This window comes from Lycium ferocissimum, chromosome 11, assembly GCF_029784015.1.
Source record: "Lycium ferocissimum isolate CSIRO_LF1 chromosome 11, AGI_CSIRO_Lferr_CH_V1, whole genome shotgun sequence".
Classification (NCBI taxonomy): domain Eukaryota; kingdom Viridiplantae; phylum Streptophyta; class Magnoliopsida; order Solanales; family Solanaceae; genus Lycium; species Lycium ferocissimum.
In genome coordinates this window covers 59,004,936-59,023,034 of record NC_081352.1, presented here as the reverse complement: position 1 = coordinate 59,023,034, position 18,099 = coordinate 59,004,936, and positions in this window count along the sequence as shown.

The following is an 18,099-nucleotide window of genomic DNA, read 5'->3' as shown; positions in this document are numbered from 1 at the left end:
CTTCAACAAGCCATCTGGACAAGCTACTGCAGGAATCTTCCACAAGAAGAAAGAAGACGTGGCAAGCATATCCCGCATTCCAAACCCAAGTCCAAAAGAACCATAATCCACCCACATAACTACACGCATCAAAAATTATCTAACGTCTGTGTATTACGCACAACCAAGCTTCACCATCACTGTACCAGCTTACACGGCTCCGCCTAGTGTTCGTGTGCCTACTCCTACTTACCAAGCACCACCTCAACAAAATTACCACCCAAATAACCCACCACAGGCATATCAAGCACCCAAAAGAGGGCAATAACTGAAGGAGAAGTTGAGGATTTCTGGCTCCGCATGCACCCAAAAGACTACTCCATAGTTGAGCATTTGAAGAAAACACCGGCACAAATATCGGTGTTGTCCTTACTAGCCAGCTTCCCATCACACAGGCAGGCTCTCATGAGAGTGTTAGATAATGCACATGTACCAACTGGTACAAGCAGCGAAGATTTGGATGGACTGGTAGCCCATATCATCGGAGAACACAAAAATCTGCTTCTCAAAAGAGGATTTGCCAGCAGAAGGAACCGCTCACAACAGAGCCCTTAATATCACCGTGGAGTGCTATGGTAAAGCAATAGGGAGGGTCTTTGGTGGAAATGGATCAGGCCTCAATATTTTCCCTATCACCACATTAACCTAGCTTGGCGACGATGAAGGTAAGATTTGCCAGTGTGGGACAAACGTCAGAGGATTTGATGGATCTCAAAGTGATTCCCTGGGAGAAGTAGACCAGCAGATCCAGGTTAGACCTGCCACTTTCACAGCAAAATTTCAGGTCATGGCAATCACCGCCAACTACAATATGCTCTTGGGAAGACCCCGGATACACTCCGCCGGCGCAATCCCATCAACTTTGAACCAGGCCATCAAATTTGAATGGCAAGGACGGGAAATTGTAGTGGCAGCTGAGAAAGATGTTCAGAAGTATCCTTACAACATCGTTCCTGTGACCGAAGAGAGCCCTCACTTACTAAACTTTCATGTAGTGGAATATGTTGGGGCCACTCATGCGGAGGAAGTGGTTAATAAACCCATGCCAACAATCTACAGGATGATTGCCTCCACCATGCTAAGGAGTGGTTTTGAAATATGAAAGGGTCTAGGAAGGGACCTCGAAGGGATAACAGAGCCTGTTCTAATCCCAAAGGAAAATTACCACTTCGTTCTAAGGTATACGCCTAGCGAAGAAGAGCTCACAAGGGAAATAAAGAGAGAGCCCATAACAAGGAACTTACTTCGTCCAATTCCGGGTTTGTACCAGTCATTTCCCAGAAAGATGCCAATGCTGAATGAAGAAGAAATGGATGGGAGTCTTAAGTCGTTGTTCCAAGAAGAGGGATGCTACGTGGTCACTGAAGAAAGTTAGAAGACACCCAACATACGCAGCCTGAAGTCGGGAGAGCACCTGAACAATTGGACATCCACCCCCCTTTTGGCTCTTCGGTAGAGAGATGGATTTTTCTTAAAACCTTTTTCTAAAAGCGGCGACATCGGCTGAGGCCCGAATGATCACCTTTTCTAAATTACTTCGTAATGTTTAAAAATGGAAATAGTCCGACATTAGCTAGGACCACAGTTGTAGTCAATAATAATGAAGATTTTTCTAATTAACTGCGTGTAACGAATAATAATAAACCTAACTTTGCTTTGCCTCGCCTTTTCAGTAGTAACCATAATAAAACAACCGAAAATGTCATGACGCGTCATGAAACGAACGAGGAAAATAATCAACGGGAATACAAGGAGTACGATGAATCAACAATGATACCAAAGGGACTGGTAAAAGAATTAGAAGAAAAGAAAAAGCCAAATATGGATGAAACTGAGGTGATCAACCTCGGTGGCGAGGAGGATGTCAAGGAGACACGAATCATTGCTCACTTGGGAACCCCACATAAAGAAGAGCTCGTGGCTTTATTAAAGGAATATGCTGATGTCTTTGCCTGGTCATACACAGACATTCCAGGTTTGAGCACTAAAATAGTGGCCCATATATTGCCCATTAAGGAAGGCATCACTCCGGTTAAGCAAAAGACCCAGACATTTAAGCCTGACATGAGTATCAGGATAAAGGACAAAGTGGAGAAACAAATTGAGTCTGGAATAGTTGAGGTGACGCCCTACCCCACTTGGGTGGCCAACATAGTGCCAATACCCAAAAAGGATAGAAAGATCTGAATCTGTGTGGACTACCAAGATCTTCGCGGGCCAATCCAAAAGAAAAAATTTCCACTCCCAAACATCCACATTCTAATAGACAACTGCGCCAAGAATAAGCTACAGTCATTCGTAGATTTTTTCGCCGGGTACCATCAAATACTCATGAGCGAAGAAGACGCTGAAAAGATGGCTTTTATCACCCCTTGTGGACTCTACCATTACAAGGTGGTGCCGTTCGACCTCAAAAATATCGGCGCCACGTACATGAGAGTTATGACCACTCTGTTCCATGATGTGATGCATCAAGAGATTGAAGACTATGTGGACGATGTCATCATAAAATCAAAGGAAAGCTCAGAGCATACTGTGCATTTGCGTAAGTTCTTCGACAGGCTCCGCAAGTTCAACCTAAAGCTGAACCCTGCAAAGTGTGCATTTGGAGTGCCTGTGGGTAAATTGCTAGGATTCATAGTCAGCCGTAGGGGTATTGAACTAGACCCCTACCAAGATTAAAGCAATTTAGGGGCTACCACCTCCTAAAACCAAGAAAGAAGTCATGAGCTTCCTAGGGAGGTTGAACTATATTGGACAATTCATAGCTCGATCAACTGTGATTATAGAGCCAATCCTTAAGTTGCTCAAGAAGGATGCTCCCGCAAATTAGACAGAGGAATTTCAAAAGGCATTTGATAGAATCAAGAGATACCTTTCCAATCCTCCTGTCTTGGTACCACCCAGGCCAGAGAGTCCTCTGTTACTGTATCTGTAGGTATCAGAAAAGGCTTTCGGGTGCATGGTCGCCCAACATGATGAGGAGGGCAAAAAGGAACATGCCATCTACTATTTGAGTAAGAACTTCACCTCCTGCGAAGCGCGATATACGCTCGCAGAAAAGACCTGTTGTGCTTTGACTTGGATTGCCCAAAAGCTAAGACACTATCTATTTGTATTTACCACTAACCTCATATCCAAAATGGATTCGCTGGGATACATTTTCCGGCAACCGATGCCCGTGGGAAAATTGGCTAAATCGCAAATGCTGCTAAGTGAATTTGACATAGTGTACGTAGCACAAAAGGAAATCAAAGAAAAATCCCTAGCGGATCTGTTGGCAGAAAGTCACGTAGATGATGAACTGGAATCATTACAGACTTTCTTCCCAGATGAGAAAGTGATGGCCATGGAAGAAGAGGTGGCAGAACCATATTCGGGCTGGATACTGTTCTTCGATAGAGCAGTCAACTACAAAGGATCAGGCATTGGAGCGGTGTTGATATCAGACAGGGAACCACTACCCAATGGCCGCAAAACTCAACTTCAGATGTACCAACAACATGGCAGAATATGAAGCATGTATCCTCTTCCTCAGGATTGCATTGGACATGAACATACAGGAGTTGCTAGTAATCGGGGACTCCGATTTGCTCATAAATCAAGTAAAAGGAAATTGGGCTACTAAAAATGATAGGATACTCCCATATGTGAATCTGGTACAAAGATTATGCGGGAGGTTCAAGAGTATTGACTTCAGGCATAGTCCAAGGGCTCAGAATGAGTTCGCAGATGCATTAGCCACAATAGCATCTATGATCCAGCACCCTGAGAGCACCCACATTGATCCATTAGAGATCACACTGAGAGAGGAGCAGGCTCACTGCACTCACGTAGAGGCCAAGCCAGATGGCCAACCATGGTACGCTGACATTAAGGCCTACCTGGAAAAAGGAGAGTATCCTCCAAAGAGTTCAACAAACTAAAAGAAAACCATCAGGAGATTGGCCAATGGTTTCTTCATGAACAAGGAAGGACTATACAAAAGGACTCCTGACCTTGGGTTTCTCAGATGTGTGGACGCCTAAGAGGCAACAAAATTGTTAAGAGAAATGCACACAGAGGCATGTGGACCCCACATGAATGGTTTCGTCCTTGTTAAGAAAATCTTGAGGACGGGATATTATTGGATGACCATGGAATATGATTCCTGTAAATTCGTGCAAAAGTGCCATCAGTGTCAGATACACGGGGATCTGATCAAGGTTCCACCCACAGAATTACATGCAATTAGCTCACCCTGGCCTTTCGTGGCATGGGGAATGGATGTCATAGGACCCATCGAGCCTCCGGCCTCCAACGGACATCGCTTCATCTTAGTCGCCATAGATTACTTCACTAAATGGGTGGAAACAACTTCCTACAAATCAGTAGGACCACGAAAGTCGTGGCTGACTCTGTCAAAAACAATCTGATATGTCGTTTCGATGTGCCGGAATCCATCATCACAGACAATGGTGCCAATCTGAACAGCCATTTGATGAAAGATATTTGTGAGCAATTCAAAATCACCCACAGAAACTCTACTGCCTATCGACCACAGATAAATGGAGCCGTAGAGGCTGCCAATAAGAACATCAAAAGAATCGTGAGAAAAATGGTCGACAACTATAATAATTGGCACGAACGACTACCTTACGCTCTATTGGGATACAGAACGACAACCCAAACTTCCACTGGGGCAACCCCATACCTCCTTGTCTACAGTACAGAAGCAGTCATACCCGCAGAAGTAAAGATCCCTTCGCTCAGGATCATCCAACAGATAGAGCTGAAAGATGCAGAATGGGTTAGAAATCGTTAAGAACAACTGGCCATGATAGAGGAAAAGAGAATGGTGGCGGTGTGCCACGGACAGCTATACAGACAAAGGATGTCTAGAGCCTTCAACAACAGGGTCAGAACCCGACTTTTCCAAATCGGACAACTCGTACTCAAGGGAGTCTTCCCTCACCAAGAGGAATATAAAGGGAAATTCACGCCGAACTGGCAAGGACCATACATGGTCAGGAAAGTACTCTCAGGAGGAGCCATAGCCTTAGCAGAGATGGATGGACAAGATTGGCCCAAGGCCATCAATGCAGACGCACTCAAGAGATACTACATCTAGGACTCCATTTGCTTATAATCGCATCATTATTTCCTTGTAATCGTACTTTCTGCTTGTAATCCAACTAGAATAGGAGAAAACAAATCATCTATATAATGAACTACGCAACGACCTGAATTCCCCACAGTAGGATACGTAGGCAGTCCATACCGGACCCGGTCGCTTTATTAGTAAAATAAAAACTCAATTACTTTATTCCGAACTACGTTCGACCTGAATTCCTGCTGCGACAGGATACGTAGGTGCTCTCGAGCTCGGTAGATACAAAAGAAAAACCAAGAAACCCCTACGAGACCACAGAGACAATAAGGCAAGAGGAGTCGACAAGATCAAACTTGTAAGGGTCAGTACAAGAACCAGACAGCATCAACCCTACACTGGGACAGAATTTTTGAGGGAGCCTTAAAAATTCCTATCAAGAACATTCAACAAAGAAAAAGACAGAGTAAAGCAATACACTTGGGCAGAATTTTTGAGTTAATTGCATGGATGTAATACATGCAATACATGCAATTAACACAAGGGTCCTTCAGAACAAGACCTGCTAAGTTGACTGCAACTCTGGATGCCATGAAGGATGCTATGGTTAACACCTTAGCATACTTCCTTAGGCCCTTTGCACAGCAGCAACAGTCGGAATAGCAAGAGCAGCACTCTGAGGGGGAGCGGGATTAGTTGTGTTTTGACCTGTCAGTATTAGACAATTTTTAGTTTTGGACATAATTCCTTCTTAACTCTATTTTTGTTATGACCTGCTAGAACTAGACTTTGTTTTGTAGCTGTCTAATCAGCCATCTTTGGACTCCTTGGTGTTGGTCTATCCAGCCATCTGATCTGACCTTATTATCCTCATTGTCTGTATATTATCTTTTTGGTTTTACTGTGTGCCTTTCTTTTTGATTGATGCCAAAGGGGGAGAAAAAGCAAGCATGCAAGTCTGGATGAAGTCAACTGCTCAGGGGGAGCATTATTCATGCATTAGACTCACCTAGTTAAAACAGGGAAGTTGACTACACTTTGAGTTTTTTTTTGTCATCATCAAAAAGGGGGAGATTGTTAGTGTTATGATTTTAATGATGAAAAATTATTGTGTAGGTACTATACTCAAAGGCTCAATCAAGCCCAGTGGGCAGAAAAGCTCAATAGACAAAAAGGGTTCAGTCGGCTGCATAAGGAAAGAACTTCCAGGCACGAAGAAAATAAGCTCTTGCTTATTTTTGAAACAAGGATCAAAGTTTACTCAAGCAATCAAATCAGCACAATTGTGGAAATTCAAGTATTAAATCAAATCGGCATATACAAGGAAACAAGTACCATTCAAACAAGGCAAATGGCGCATAAGAAAAGCAGCAATTGTACCGTGTTGATTATGCATCAAGAATGTACAAGGAAATAAGTATCTACTAAATAAGAGTGATGACAAAGAAGGAAAGAAACGTTACAACATTAATGAGCTCTTGCTTTATTCTTGGAAATTAGGATCCTCAATATTCCTAATTTAGAAGGATCAATTCTCTTGGGTTGAAATCTCTACTAGAAAAGAGTCTAACGACTAGTCACTTGAAGACTATATATTCAAGACTCGAGAGACGAAGAAACATATACTTTGGTCTCATACTCTCAAGCTCTTTACTTTACTTTTCACAAACATTGTATTCTTGAGTGATATAATGTAAACAAAAAAAGAAAGGAGAGATATAGTATAGTTTGTGAGGCATTGTATCAAAAAGATAACGAGTGTTTGAGTGTAGACATAGGAGCTCCATTCAAACAAACCATTGTACCAATTCACTTACAAAGAGCTGCATAGAACACCCTTGCAACCCAAGGGGACTGGACTAGGATTCACATTGAATTTGAACCAGTATAAAATACTTGGTGCCATTTACTTTCTGCACTTTTATTACTGCATTGCTTTATAGTCGACTAAGGTTCCAAGTTAGTGGACTGTCTGAGCGAAAAAGTTACAATTCACACCCCCACCCCCCCCCTCTTGCACTTTCAATACCATCAAGTCCACTGGTAAACCCTGATAAAGCTCGATAAACCTGCCATACCTCAAATTTGAACTGAAACTCATCGAATCCGTGAAGATGATTTTTGAGAATCCATAAGTCCTCCTATAGATATGACACGGTCCGTCAAGTTCTAATCAACCAATACTGACCCAGAATGAATGCACCACCCCTGAATACCATCAATAATCATTCAAACTGACTCCAACTTTCCGAAACCAATCACAGTCTTACCACGCATAATAAATCATGTCTGTAATTCTCGACTCCAAAAGCTGAATCATATCCAAGCTGTCAACTGAGTATCGAAGAACTAAACCTTGTGAATGCAACCTTTGAGTTTCTCAACCTTTACTCGATACGCACCTCTGATACAACCCGAACTTTTTTTACGCTAAAAATCTGCAGTCTCATGTAATAATCCTTTAACCATTGAACCCTTCATTGTAATACCTCCATATGACCATAACATTTCTAAAAGCATCAAATCCTGTAACCTCTTGCACCATCCTAGCACAACTATTTCTGAGTCCTTAATATCCAAAAGTATTCACCCAAGATATCCAGTCATTATTACTCGTAACAGAAAATACTTACCATGAATACGATCTCATCTTGAGAATACAACTCTAGCCCTCACATAATAGGGATTTCCACAATACCTTTCCCTTAAACCACACTAACTCATCCACTGAAGAGTGTTACGAAACTGTCCAATAGTGTACCACACAAGCCACTTCCTATAAAACTTAACATCTTAGGGTTACCTGAAATTTGCTTCTCACTAGTCGCCGATCATGAAACCTCATGGAATTTTCACATATCACTTAGTCCATTTCTGTAGACTTGCTTCCTTAAGCTTACACAACAATCACACCTCATCTGAATTATGCAAGACAACAACATCAAATCTAAATAGACCCAAGAAATCCCGAAGATGTATCTCATTCTTACCGACTCTCGATCAACTATCCTTTTATTGACTCTTCAATTTCTCAATTTCTAATCAAATCACGATCATCGATACCATAACTATTTCTCGAACCCACTCAATAGAATACCGTATAATCATAAATCTTAGCCGAGTCATTCTTGGAGATAGAGGCATACCACACACTCCACACACTAGAGTTCCCTCAACGCATTCAACTCTAAAACGGAATACTCTCTAAATTCAGCTTATCACATACACAGTCCTACTAATGTCCCCATGTACCTCCATCGAGGTGCCTTTGCTCAAATTTCCTTAACTCAAATACCGAAACGTTCCCTACAACTCGAATTAATCTGAACCTCGTCATTGATTTACCGCTTTGAACGTCCAACTTTGTTGAACCAGAACGCCTCTAACCATTCATGCAATTATCCATTTCATTATAGCAACTTAACCGAATAACCATACCAGTAATAGCAGGAACCAGTCGAAACTTACACAACAGGTACAAGGCTCTCAACCCTAATCCAAAATTAGATGCAACACCCGATAGCTCTTTGAGTACTAAAACTTCACACTCGTCCAACACTAGAGTCATTCTTAAAAGTCAACCACTGGCCCACAGCATAACCAAACATTCCAACTCAATACTGACCCTTGTGTCAATTCTACCAAGCATGACCGCAACATAACTCTCAAATCGACTAGCTCTTGGTTCCATGATATCTTTACCATTCCTCTAACACAAAGACCCGACGAACACACCTTTACTGAAATACCAGGACCACAGCTGTCATTTATCTTTAGTCTTCACTCGTCACAAGTAACCTTGCCTTTCGATCTAGACCCGATAACCACTTTCCTTAAAGGACCCACAAGCCACTAGCATAAAATCACGTCGAAGCCCAACTTAACCTTTTATGGCCGGATACGAAATCCACTATCGTACCAATTGCAACCTTATTCTAACAAGCACGTCAGATATCAATTTTTCCCTCCATAGTAGCGGAGATTAGTCTATCCAAGTCCTCTTCCTTATGCATCCATCCCGTTAACACGAAAAGTACCCATCTCAAATTTGTTGATCCTTACCGAACCTACGCTCGTCCCCTCATATCAACATCTAATTGCTGACCTGCCATTGGTACACCCGTGCCATACACACCATCACAAAGCCTTGACGAAGTTGAAACTTTTCCCAGAACCAATCATATCATCAATCAGATCACTCTTGTCAAATCGAGAATGCACGTTTGCCACTCTTGAGTAACCCCGCGCTGAAAACACGGAGATCATTCGACCCCTTGTACCATCTTTACCATTTCTCAAGAAATCCCCACAATAAACTAGTCTTAACCACAATCCCACTCAACTAAATCCTCAAGCCATAACTAGAAACTGAACTTTGGTCACGCGTCTGAATTCGGATGACATATCCCGCACTATACCACAATACGTCATAACAAAACCGATCACATAAGGATTTAAGAACGAGTTTCAAACATTCGGGGGAGAATGAGACAAAGATATTCAGATACCAATTGGAATCGACTAGATACCAATTTGAATGAAGTAGCACGAAAGGAATGGAAGAAATGGAAGTTTTCTAAATGTCCCATAGCCTCTCGCAGATAGATACGGAGCTCATCGTACATATCCGCAAGACCTTACTAGACTTGCTCTTGTACTTATAGACCGGGTACCCTAGGGCTCTGATGCCAACTTGTCACGTCTCAAATTAACTAAGTCACGCGGGCACCTTCCGTTTTCTACCTCGGTAGGCGAACCCTTTCCCAAATCATCAATTCAAACCATAATAAAGTAAACAAAGCAGAATAAGTAGATGCTTGAATCACAAATAATCATAAGGGCGAAAATACAATCCCCAAGGGCCCCGAGTCTGACTAGTACAAGAGGACGGTTACACGCAACCGCTACTGCGGTAAGGAGGACGACTAGGAGGCAACCGCTATGACAGTAAGGAGGACGGCCTCGCGCAACCGCTACGGCGGTAAGGAGGACTGCTACAGCACAACCGCTATGGCGGTAAGGAGGACGACTATGGTGTCCAATACTAAAACTGCAAGGCCGCTATAGCGGTAATATGATCGTTGCAGTGGGACAACGACGGCGATTCTGGTGCCGCTACGGCGGTCACACTAGACATCAGAAAATCGTGTTTTTGAAAAGTCTCAACCCGAAATCCGATTATCACCCGAGGCCTCACAGGTACAAAATAACCATGCAAACATACATAAAAATGCACTACGAACTCACCCGCGGCCTCGAATTTCCCAACGGAGATCTATTTGACCAAGTCAACCCCCAATGATCCAAAGCCAACTTACCAAAATAAGTCCCAAAAGGCTCCCAATTACCTTGGGAACCGAACCGAGCATGCCACCAAGTCATAAACGATCATCCAGACCTCTCGGAATCGACGAATTTTCAAAAAAGATCCGTCCACCCAAAAGTCAACTATTGGTCGAATGCTTGTCACTTAAAGGCTCAAATTTTTAAAAGTCACACTAGAACTCGCCCGATGACCTTGGGAACTGTGCCATCCATCCCTATGGGTCAAAATCATACTCATAAGGCTCGGGGAAGGGTCAATGGGGGTAAATGGGTCATAATTACTAAAACGACCGAACGGGTCGTTACAATATTCTTAACTTTTAAACAAATTGAAAATCAATAATTTTCTTCAAAAAAAATTGAAAATTTATTTTTTCAAGCTATGTTATATCAAACTACAGTTAGTTTTTGCACAAATAACCAAAACCATCAACAAATATTTATCTATTTTCAAAAGGAAATGATTATTTTTGCAACCCAAATAAAGGAACTGTTGTATCATGACAAAATACCAATCAAATATGGAAGCCACCACTGCAAGTGATACACAATCATGAACCAAAATTCAACATCATCTCCATGTATAACTTGTAAAAATAAACATTGCAGCAAACCTTTACAAGAAATATAAAAAATTTACTCAAATATGGAAACATATCCACTTCAGAAAATATGGGTTCTCAATTTTGCTAGTAATAAAAACTTCAATGTTTGCTTCAATACCAACTAATTGTACAAGAAAATGTCCATAAAGAGATACCACAAATGAAAAAGCACTCTTTGTACTTTGTAGAACCAGGGCAAACATCATAATAATTGATGGGTCAATTTGGGCTAAAGTATTGGGCTGATTTGGGCTACTCAGGATAAATGGGTTAAGTTGGGCTAGCCCAAACTTAGCCCATCATAATTGTATGCCCATTTTTGCGCGGATTGTCCTTTTTTTGGGGTGGTCTTTAATATTTTGCCCCTCGCTTAACACCCAGAGGTCCTGGGTTCGAACGAGCTTAGAAAAAAAAATTCGCAAGGCATAAGTTGGGATTCGCAGGGCAGAAATTGGGATTCGCAAGGCATAAGTTTAAGGCAAACTTTTACCCAAAATTGGGCCTTAAGGCAAACCTCTGCCTTAAAGCTTGCAAAATTCCAGCAAAATAATAATTCTTTTTTTTCTTCCGCCTTGAGGTAGAGTTTGAAACCCAACTTATGACATAAATTGGGGTCCAACCTATGCTCTGTGAATCCCAACTTATGTCTTGCGAATTTTTTTTAAAAATTTTTGACTGAGTGGAGGTTCGAACCCGAAACCAAGGGCCTTTTAGCGAAGGGCAAAAATTAAAGACGATTGATTTGAGGGACAAAAGTTAAAGGCCACCCCCATGATGACAATCCTACAAATTGCTTGATTGTATGTAATGCCAAACGTGAAAATGCAGACGGATTGTCTTTGATCGATTGGGCTTAATCAAAATTTAATACTCTTTGATATGTATCAATTAAAGTGTTTTTTAGAGTAACATTTTTTGTTTGGTTAACTAATTTTTCAAAAAACAATTGTTGTTTCATAAGTACTTATAATACTACTAAAAACACTTAATTTTTTTCTAAAAGTTTGATCAAATACTATAATTTTCTAAATTAAAAAGTCTTAAAAAAAACTAAAAAAAAAAGACAGTTTTTCTTTTAAAAAACTTGACCAACCAGGCTATAAATACTAAAGAATAGCCATGCGGAATTTGGACGCCTCATTGGAGAATTCTCAGGATTAGCATTATTCAAGCAAATGCGTGTCGAAATGACTTTAACAAGGATGAATGGCATATAGTACATATCAGCATGAAAAAAAAAAAAATCTTTATTGATTGTTGATACAGAAAGGATGTGCTCAACATAAAGAATTTCATTGGTTTTATAAGAAAGTGGACGACGACAAATTGCTGCAAAGAGATGACAAAAAATAAAGCAGAAATTTTGAAATTCCTAACACTGCAAAAAGAGAAATGCCAACAAAATACCAAAATGGACAGACTGTCGCTCTTTAATTAAATGTACTCTTTTCACTTTTCCGCTCTACACAACACAACTCTTCCATCCTCATTTAGAAAAGAAGTAAAAAAACAATATAATTAGATCGCACCATTTTGTAACATTAACATATCACACCCCTATCTTTACGATAATTAAGTTCAAAACTCCTACTCCTTTTGTCTCACTCCTTTTGTCTCAATTTATGTGACACAGATTGAATTTTGAGAGTAATAATTTAAATTTGACCTTGAATTTGGGCATGAAATCTTTAAATTTTTTAAAATAAAATTTATTTATTTAAAAATTACGTAAAAATATTATGAGTCACAATAATTGATAATTCAATATATATAAAAAATATATGAAAAAATTACGATAAAAAGAAGACGTGTTTGACTCTCAAAATTCGAAATTCGCCCGTATAAATTAGAACAGGAGAGTACTGTATTTCTAAACCCCTAACCCCAACACTGGTTTTTTCACCCTCCTCCTATTAGCTTCAAATAATTACAAAATTCCTCCAAAAATAATTTCCAACTCTTATCTCATTCACCAATTTTCTACTGTGTTCCAACTTCCAAACAAATCTTCCCCGAGAAACTTAGCTTCATCGTCGCCATCATCATCAATCTTTTCACCAAACAAATCCTCATCGTCCATTTGTTTGAACCCACCCCACACCGCCACGTCATCCCCATTTTCTTCCATCCACCCACACCCACCTGCCACATTAGCGTCTGGGCCACCTTTAAATAATAGCCCATTCAAGCTTCCCTTATCGATACTCACCATAGCCGACGTGTCCACGTCACTAAACGAGGAACCACATGACTCCTCATTGCCATTTATAGTAATGTAACTCGAAGAAGACTGTACAACCATTGACGGGGTATATGGGTCATCAATAAACCTTACTCTAAACGATTCTTGAAACGACCTAGTATTTGTGTCCAAAACATTTGATAGCTCCGTTATTTCATCATCATCAAGACTTAGCCAAGACATCATATCATCTCCTTCTTCATCTTTCTGCATTTTAGCTTTTTCCATTAGAGACAAATAGTTAGTTCTAGAGAAGAGTGAGCTTTGGTGGTAAATATTTGCTCAGTGTGTAGGCATATCATATATGGGAGTAAAGACAAAAGAGTTGCAGAGAGATATATAAATGCAGCTGCGACTAGCGTGACAGTGGGATTGGTGGTGTGTTTACTGTGTGGGGTTTGTTTTTTATAAGTAAGTGCGCCGAAGGATGCCACGTGGAGAAAAAAGGCTTGGAAGGGTGACGTGATAGTCGTTAAGGAGGCTATTGGGAGGGTAAATGTTTATCCACCCTTCATGTTTACACCAAATTAAATAATTTGATTTTTAAGAGTGAAAAGTAAAAAATATTAATTAAGTTCCATGTTTACACCAAATAAAATAATTTAATTTTTACGAGTGAAAAGTAAAAAATATTAATTAAGTTCGGATATGTAGTAAATTATTTATTGATTTGGTGTAAATATTAAGTTCAAGTACGTTGTAATTTAAAATTTGTGTCCTTGATATAACAATAACAACTACACCTCAATTCCAACAAATTGGAGTCAGTTATATGAGTGTGTTTCCTCATTTAAACTCAACTCATACTAAAATAATAATAATAATAATAATAATAATAATATGCTATTAAAAACGTGCCCTTTTTCAAGGAACAAATTTGACAAACTTATGTCAGTTAAAAGAGATTACGGAGAACGAACTGACAGATTGTAGCCAGTGTTTTAAAAGGCGTTTTCGGGGGGAGTCCCGGGGCGGGGCGTATCAAAAATGCCCCGGGGTGATGGTTCGAGGCGAAAGTCTCAAAAAGGCGTACGCCCAGCAATTCAGGGCGTACGTCTGGGCGTTTGGGGCGAGTTTTTTTGTTGGGGCCTGTTGGGGTGTAAGCCCAGAAAACTTCTTCAAATTAAAACAAAATTTTTTAAATAAGTCCTCAATATAATGCCCAAATTCTCAAAAGTCAACTAGTAATTACTCAAATATTTTAAAAAGGAACCGAAACATTAAATTTAAAAGTCACGACCTTTCTTTATTGCTAGAATGCCTAATATATGTTCTTTTCTAATTATTTATCTTGTCTTCTACTATCTCAAAAAAATAACGAGCAGTCACTTGTGCTTGTAAGTAGCGTATAATAGATTGTTCTGGTTAGTTTTTTTGTGGGGATGGAGCATATATTTATAGTTTTCTTCAAATTTTTATGCTATTTTACCTATTTAAAAGTATTTATTATAATTATATATATCCTTTTATGAAATACTAAAAATTAAAGTCCCATGAAGCTTACGTCCCGTGCCTCGGGGCTTACGCCTCGCTGAAGCAGACGTAAAACGCCTCGCCTTACGCCCCTGCCTTTTAAAACACTGATTGTAGCCCATCGGTAATATTTATCTCGAAAGGTAAAAATCTACGGACTCCACCAGATAATATTGAGCGTGCCCTTTGCAAGCAAAATTTTAAAACATTGCGATAACTTCTAACAATCCTGTGGGAAACAGCAGAAAGGTCAATTAGAACCGTCGGTTAAATTAAATTAAAAAAATTAAAAAAAGAAATCGACTGACTTCATCGACTTTGTTTTATTAAATTATTTCAAAAATTATAATTAATCAATTAAAATTTTTGTACTTTATATATTAACTGACGGACGCAATCAGGTTTTTGGATATACTATGAACATTTCGACGAATGTCGTCAACATGTTGTTGGTCTTTTTTATATTTTTGAACATCTAATTTTACTATTTACCGACGGCATTCTTCCGTTAAGAAGGGTGACGTAGGAAAGGTTAAGAAGATTATTGGGAGGGTAAATATTTATCCGGTATACACCAAATTAATAGTTAAAAGTAAAAATTATTACTCCCTCCATTCTAAAAGAAGTGAATTTTTTAGATTTATTCTTTGGTCCAAAATTAGTTAATTGTTCAAAGTTCAATAGATTATTAATTATTATTTTTCAAAGTTATCCTTCTTTTCAGTGATTTTCCCATTTCCCAACATTCACTATTTCAATCTTTAAGATAAATTTGGGGGAAAGACATACGGTAATTTAGTCAAATCACTATTTATTAATGTTATTAGTTAGATTTCTTAAGGGGTGAGCCACACCCCAAAAGTTTAATTATATTCGAATGGAGGGAGTAATGGTTAGGTGATCTATATGTGTATGAAAGACGAATTTTCTACATTTATTGATTTCGTAGTGCGAGTATGTTCTAGTTTAAAATTTGTGCCCTTGATATACAATAGCAGCTGTACCTTTTTTCTTTCTTTTTTTATAAGCCATCACCATGGTTTGTGATCCCATTAGTGTGGCGGGTTAGGCTTGACCCCTACCATGTTCATTAATTACAAAATTTTACATATGTTAGAGGGGGACGTGGACCATACCTCTAACCACAGGAATCATTCTAAGCCTAGCAAAAGAAATGAAGGACTAACCTATACAGAGTCCTTCACTATACAATTTTATACATACTTAACTTACAAAAAAGGTTACTTTTCTCATATCTTCTTCTCATGATAGGAAATTTCCACTTATCTAGTTGAATTAAACCTTTAATCTCTTGAGGAAGATGCTGCAAGGAGGAAAAAAAAGTTTCATTTCCACTAGTAGAGGCCATTTTTGCCAGATAATCAGCTACTATATTGGCTTCTCTGAGACAATGAGAGATGTTAATAGAGGCAGTTCCAATGTTGTTATTGGTGTCCTGAATTATCCTTTTTAAATTGAGATTCTCAATCTTCTTGTTCTGTAGCATATTAGCCATCACCAATGAGTCCATCTCCACTGTGAAATTGTCTATTCCTTTGTGAAAGCACCAGTGTACTGCATAGTTCGCTGCTAGTGCCTCTGTCTGATTACTACTTCTGCTCTACACTAGTCTTGAGAAGGCATCTATGTAGTTCCCATTATAGTCTCTAATGATGCCACCAATCCCTGCTTGTCCATTCACCTTATTATAGCTCCTATCCACATTAATTTTGTAGTTCCCCATATCTAGTTTTTGCCAAGTAACCTACTGAATGATCACCTTTGGCTGGAAATTTTCAATTTTTTGACACATTTCTGGCCAGTTTCATGTGACTGCCACTGCTGGAAATGCACTTTTTAAAGCAGCCAAAATGTTCCACATGACTTGATACTCCATTTTGTTCAGATAAATCTTCTTTTGTTCTCCAAATTTACAAGCTGTCCATTGCTTCCATATTTCCCAGCATATGAAAATTGGCAGAATTTGTTCCATCATCTTTTGAACACTGTTGGATGTTTTAATATTCCACCAGTTATTGAAAATTCTTCTTATATGCCCTAGTTGATGTGTAATTCCCATAGCTACTCCAAAATAATTCCATATATGCATTGCTACTTCCCCTTGTGTGAAGGTATGCTGCATTGAATCAGTAACTGGATTCCTACAACATAAACAATCCAGGTTAGTATGAATTCCAAATCTTGCAATTGTCTCCCCAAATGGGAGCTTTCCTTGACACAATCACCATGCTAAGAAAGATATTTTGAATGTCACTGCTTTATGCCGCATGTTGTTCAAAAAATCATTCTTTTGATTAATAGTTCTACAAAGATTCTAGGCAGTCTTGTTGGAGTAATGCCCATCTTCAGTGAATTTCCATATTACTTCATCCTCTTGATCTTTTGAGCCTATTTGGATTTTCCTTATGCTTTGAGCAATATGAGTTGGAAGAATACATGTGAGTATTTTCTCATCCCATTGCATGTTGATCATAAAGTCTTTAACTGTGAGATTAGCTAAAAGACCTTCACCTTTGTATGTTAGGAATCTTAGCCAAAGGACCAGGCTCACACCATATGTCCCACTAGAAATTACTATTTCCCTTATTGATATGCCATTTGATCTGTTCCTCAGCAATACTTCTGGCCCATACCAGGATTTTCCATCCTTGTAAATTTCCAGGAATCCATTTCTTTTGAGCAACATGCTTATTGGAGCAATACTTACTCTTCATATAATCTGACCAAAGAGACTGTTTTGTTCTCAGTCTCCACCACCTTTTGATGGCAAGATTCTTAGAAATCGCAGTCAAACTCCTTATGCCAATACCACCTTCTTCCTTAGTACAACAAAGCTTGGACCATGAACTCCAGTGGTACTTTCTTCTTTCTGTTGTAGATCGCCAAAAAAACCTAGCCAAATGTTTCTCAATGATGTCCAGAGTTCCTTTAGGTGGACTAAGGGCTGACAGAGTGTAAGTAGGAATGGATTGAAGAACACTCTTAATCAAAACAGTTTTTCCTCCATAAGTAAGCATTTTACCTTGCCAACCACTTAGTCTTTCAACAACTTTAGAAACCATTCCATCAAAGTGTTCAATCTTTTTTCTTCCAGAATATAAAGGGCAACGTAGCTACGGAAATGGAAATGGCTTATCCATGTAACCTGAACATTGCCTCAATCTGTTGATTCTGTAAGGACTGGTCTTAGCTCCAACTAAAAAGAAACTTTTGTCATCATTGACCTTTTGTCCAGAAGCCCTCTCATACTTGCATATCTGCTTCTTAATAAGCTTAACAGATCTGGAATTGCCACTAGAGAATAT